Consider the following 6,049-nt stretch of genomic DNA (forward strand, 5'->3'; position numbering starts at 1 on the left):
GAGCTTTGATGGCACTACCATAGCCGCCATCTTGAGTTTTTTAAACCACACTTTACAGGCCTTGCCCCTTTTGTAATGGCTTGATATGATTTTAATGGGCCTCACAAAACCCACCAAACTCTTTATTCATTGAAGGAAATGTATAGCCTAGATGAGCAAAAGCTAAGAAAACGGGAAACGGCCCTCTTCAAATCCTTGAAGAATTATCTGGTAGGCTGACCAGGCCCACTTGGAAGAGGTGCAGACTTCAACTCCCAGAATTCCTCCGCCAGCCTGCATCCATTGCTGCTGCAACATGGCTGGCTGAGGAATTCTGGGAGTTGAAGTCCACAGGTCTCGAAGCTAACAAGGTTGGGAAAAAGCATTGTAGAACAGTAACAGTCAGTTGGAAGGGACCTTGGAGGTCATCTAGTCCAACCCCCTGCTCACGCAAGAGACCTGTACTAGGGATTCGAACTGCTGGATGTTCAAGACCTAGTCTTCATCCTCCATAGGGGGAGTTGCAACAACGGCTTTAAGTCACAAAAACTGGAGATGCCAATGAAAGATTTTTTTAAAAAAATAAATCTTAGCAGCAAGAGCAGTTGGACAGGAAAACCCATATCCCACCGACAAGATGGCTATGGCTGTGTTAGTGGGCTGGGCAGCCATCATCCAAGGTGCTTTAATCTGAATTTTTTACCCATGCAGGATGGAGTGGAGCTTGTTCAGTGGTTGGCCACAGGCCCAATCCTGCTTTCTCCAGACACCACAGGTGTTTTTCAATCTCATTTCTGCAGCCAACCATGTTTCTTTCCTAGGAAAGCTTGACCTGCCTCCCTGCTGGAGCCCCAACAAACTAGGATGTCCAGCTATGGGAAGGAGAAAAAGAGGCCCAGATCCCGCTTGCAAGTTTTGCAAAATGGTCTGCTCAGGAACTCAACAAAATCCAGCAATGGAAGGTCTAAGTGTAATGATCTGCAAGGGAGATCCTTAGGGTGGTGTGATTCACCTTCGAAACAATGTTCCTCAACCCTGGTCACTTGAAAGATGGGTGGGGGGCTTCAACTCCCAGGATTCTGGGAATTGAAGTCCCCACCCATCGTCAAGTGGCAGAGGTTGAAAAATCAACACTTCGAAGTGCCATTTATTTGGAGGTGCTGCAAAATAAGCGGGACCATGACTTCAAATCCAACCTGCACAGGTGAGCCCAGAAAGGTGACCCTATGCTCATTTAAAAGGTAACGGTAAAGGTTCCCCTCGCACATATGTGCTAATCGTTCCCGACTCTAGGGGGTGGTGCTCATCTCTGTTTCAAAGCCGAAGAGCCAGCGCTGTCCGAAGACGTCTCCGTGGTCATGTGGCCGGCATGACTAAACGCCAAAGGCGCACGGAACGCTGTTACCTTCCCACCAAAGGTGGTCCCTATTTTTCTACTTGCATTTTTTCTTACGTGCTTTCGAACTGCTAGGTTGGCAGAAGCTGGGACAAGTAACGGGAGCTCACCCTGTTACGCGGCACTAGGGATTCGAACCGCCGAACTGCCGACCTTTCGATCGACAAGCTCAGCGTCTTAGCCGCTGAGCCACCTAAATGAATAGGAGCCGCTCAAAATAATATAGGAGGCAAGATGAATCCATTTTTTTAAAAAAAGCAATTGCGTTCCTAACCATGACAGGCACTTGCTCCCTAATCTGGGACTGCCGAACCCAGAATTCCCAGCCCCCTTGAAAAGAGAGCACCGGATGGTAAATTTTCAGCTCTTCCATGTTGTTGGAAACATGCATTTTTCCACCCGTGTTGGTCTGTCCGTAGTATGTGTGTTCCTAAAAATTCGCAATGCCCATACAAAAGCAGGCAGAATTTCAAATCCACCTCTGTGGCCGCCATCTTAAATTTTCTGATCACACCCAAAAGATTCTCCTGTACAGTTCTAAGAAAAGTCCCCCATTCCTATGGTTTAGAAGTACAGGTAATCCTCAATTTATGGCCGGCCACTTAGTGACCATTCAATATTATGACTGGCCTGAAAAAAAAAGAAGCTACAACCCTGTTGCAAAGGCTGGACCTCCACCCACGGGAAGTTACTTCCAGTTTTGAGGAAAGCCACACCACAGTGAACAATGGCCTCGCTTAAGAAACACGGTATTCATCTTACGACCGACACCTTTGTTTAATAACCACTGCAAAACGAGGTCTATAATCTGAATCAGTCAAATGACTAATCCGATTTAAAACTACCACTATAACGGGCAGGCTCCATTACAGGTAATTCTTTCGAGCCCCAAATGGTCATTGCTAAGCAAGGCAGTTGTTAAGTGAGTTTTGCCCCATTTTATGACGTCTCTTGCCACCGTTGTTAAGTAGACCACTGCAACTGTTAGGAACGCAGTTGTAATGTGTGGCTTTCCCCGTTGATTTGCTTGTCAGAAGGGAGTCCGAGACACTGCGACAGTCATTAAAATACATGTAGTTGCCAAGCACCCAGATTTTGATCATTTGACCACGGGGTCAACAAGTCTACAACAGTCAGAAGTGTGTAAAACAGTCATAAGTCGCTTTTTTCAGTGCTCTTGTAACTGAATGATCACTAAACGAATGGTTGTAAATCAAGGATTACCTGTATGGTCATATGTCAAGGACCACCTTTAAATGCTTCCATGCCGATGGGTACACCCTAAGGCTCAGCGGAAATAGCAATAGCACTTAAGACTTATATACCGCTTCATAGTGCTTTTACAGCCCTTTCTAAGCGGTTTACAGAGTCAGCATATTGCCCCCAACCATCTGGGTCCTCAGGAAGGCAGGCAGGGGTGAAATCTAAAATTTGTTACTACCGGTTCTGTGAGCGTGGCTTGGTGAGGGGGGTGGGGGTGGGGGTAATGTGACTAGGTGGGCATGGCCATTTTTTTTTTAAACTTTTAAAACCATTTTTTCTACAACCTCTGGCGAAGAGGTTGTAAAAAAATGCTTTCAAAAGGCTCTGACGATCCCAGCTGAGTTGCCTGATCGTCAGAGGCTTTTTAAGAAACCCTCTGCCGATCAGGCAACTCAGCTGGGATCGTCAGAGCCATTTAAAAGAAAAAAAGCCTCTGATGATCGCATGGCTCAGCTGAGCATGGGGCGGGGGGGGGGGGGTGGCAGGGATTTTTTGCTACCGGTTCTCCGAATCACCCGCCTCCATTGCTATCAGATCGGGCGATCCGGTCCGAACCGGGAGCATTTCACCCCTGAAGGAAGGGAATATGTGCACTGCCTTGGATTCATCTCCAAAATGGGCTTCAGAGCCCTTCCCAAAGAGAATCAGTTCCTACTTGGGGGTGGAAAAAAGGGACTACATCAGTGCCCCAAAAGTGCCTTTTTTGGACCTAAAACGAAATAGCTGCCTAGAATCAAATGAATGCTCCCAAAGCAGATGACCTCCTGCTCTTTCAGCACGTGGCATCTTCGAAGCGACAGAAACGGACGCAAAGCAGAACCAGAGGCCTGGTCGACGGGCAGAAAGCCCCAGGAAATGGCACCCGCGGGCACCCTCTTCCCTTGGCTAAACTCTCTGTAAGATGGCGGTCAAGGTGCCCCCCCCCCATACACACAGGCTCTCCCAGACAAATGCAATTTGTGCTCTGACACCACTTCTTGGCACATGTTTTTTTTTTTTTTTTTAATCAAGTCCATTTTCGAAAGAGGTTTGTGGTTTGCGGGTCTCGCGTGCCACCACGGGGCAGTCGAGTTGAGGGGGCGGGGGCGGGCAGAGGCTTTGTGCTTACCTCAGCCGAGCTCCCTGGCAAAGGAGGGTAACAGCCGAGGCAGATTCGAAACAGAAGGAAATTGTACGTCAGCGTGGCACACATGCGTGTGCCAACGCCCACATGCTCCATGCTCAGCCCCTCATTTTCCCTCAGTTGTGGCACTCATCTACAAAATCAATTACACACACGCACACACACACACACCTCAAAAAACAGCTTTGGACCCGCACAATTCGAAACTGGAGAAGTGGAACGCATCGTTCCCTTTTTGTTTTTTACCTGACATGCAATTTTTTTAAAAAAAAACAAAAAACAAAAAACGAGAAAAAAAATACCTTTGCAAAGATCTGAAGCCTAAAGACAAGAAGAAAGGAGTGGCATTCAAAGGTGGGTGGCGGAAAAAAAACAATGGAAAAAGATTGAAAGTGAATTTTTCTTTTTCTTTTTTCTTTTTTTTTACGGATTGCCACAGGAAAAGGAGGTTTGGAAGGAGGGTAGGGTCCGAAGGAAATAGGAGCGATGAAACCCACCCACCCACCTTTCTTTCCTTCTCCCCCCCTCCCCCGGCACTCGCCCCTCACCTGCCAATCTCCGGCAGGATTAAATTAAAAAGCCATGCCAATAAATAAATAAATAAATAATACAGGAAAGGTTCCCCAGCCCTTGCTTAAAGCAGGAGTCTCCAACCTTGGCAACTTTAAGCCTGGCGGACTTCAACTCCCAGAATTCCCCAGCCAATGGCTGGGGAATTCTGGGAGTTGAAGTCCGCCAGGCTTAAAGTTGCCAAGGTTGGAGATCCCTGGCTTAAAGGATGCCACGAGAGGAATACCTGCCCTGGGAAAAACACACGCACACAGAAATAAATAATAACAATACTCAAAAGCAACACCTGTTTTGCATATATAGATGGAGAAGGGGAACTTGTAGAATAAGGAATAACCAAAAAGGGGGGGGGGGGGTGTAGAAAGAAACCAGGGTATACCTGCTAAGTAATAATCCCATTACCACCAAAAAGCAACGATAATATTCACCTTCAGCCTAAGAAAGGGGTTAACCGGTTGCTAACACAGAGCCTTCTGCCTGTTTTTTCAACCTGTTCAGAAGACCAGAAATTGGGTTTCGATCTCACTGTTTTCTCCAGCGTCCCAAAATGCGACCCGGTCCTCTCTTTTTTTTTTTGTATCAAAGCAGCAAGAAAACCCCAAAAAGCAAGCGACAGCCCTGCGAGGTGGACCAAAACAGGACAGGTTGAATGATGCAGAGTGAACCATGGAAGGAAGGGTATGAAGAAAAAAAAAAAAATGGAACCACGGGGGAGAAACACCCCCACCCCACCCGAAGGAACAGCTGGAAAAGTGTGAAAAATGAGCCTTCAAAAATGGTAGAAAGGCGGGTGGGAGGGAACGGAGAGAGAGAAAAAAGAGAGAGAAACGGAGAATTGTGCTATTCACCCTTCAAGCAGCGTTCTTTGTTTCAGGGGTTCCCTACCAGCCTCCACCCCCCCCCACAACATCCCACCCGCCGCCCCACCCCATCCAGGAAGTGGCAGATTCACTCCACGCGAGAAAATGTAAACTTTTCCACACATCACACCAATGCAAAAAGGTGGAGAAACATCCATCTGTCCGTCCGTGGGCTGAGATAGGGGATTCCTGCCCCACCTGGAAGGCGAAGCCGGCCCCTCCCTCGAGCAAAGATGGCTTTGCCGGCGGTGGTGGGGGGGGAGGAGGACAGGTTATTGCTTGTAAAAAACCAGAGAGAGAGAAAGAGAGAGAGAGAGAGGTGTGCACGGGGGGAAAAAGGTGGAAGGAGCTGAAATTATCTGCTACAACCAGCTCGTAGAGTGTGAGGTATGTCAGGCCTCCGGTAGATTTGGGGGCTGTTTTCTCTTATTATTATTATTATTATTATTATTATTTATTATTATTATTATTATTCTCGAGAACGAGCCCCTGAAAACTTAAAAACTTCCTGGCTGTGCAAGAGATAACGCCGACTTTGGCAAACCTGCTTCGAAATGGGGGAGAGATTCGGTTGAGCTCTCCCTTGTCCCCACCCCTGGATCTAACCAGAAGGAAGAGAAGGCCCTTCGGCTCTCCAGCGGACACCCTGCTCTCTTTGGACCCCCCCCCCCCAAAAAAGGGAAGGTCTCCCTTCTTGGGATGTGCTCCCACCCACCCACCTTCCGGGGCCCTGCTGGAAAGGCATGGATGGATCCAGCCAGAGCTTCCCCAGGTCCTCGGTGGGCTCCATCTTGTGGCCGGAGACACAGGGATCTCCGCTGGCCAAGTCTTCAGCCCTGGACCTTCTCAACCCCCCAA

The sequence above is a fragment of the Pantherophis guttatus genome, chromosome 1 (genome assembly GCF_059756535.1).
Source record: "Pantherophis guttatus breed Tessera chromosome 1, ASM5975653v1, whole genome shotgun sequence".
NCBI classification, from domain to species: domain Eukaryota; kingdom Metazoa; phylum Chordata; class Lepidosauria; order Squamata; family Colubridae; genus Pantherophis; species Pantherophis guttatus.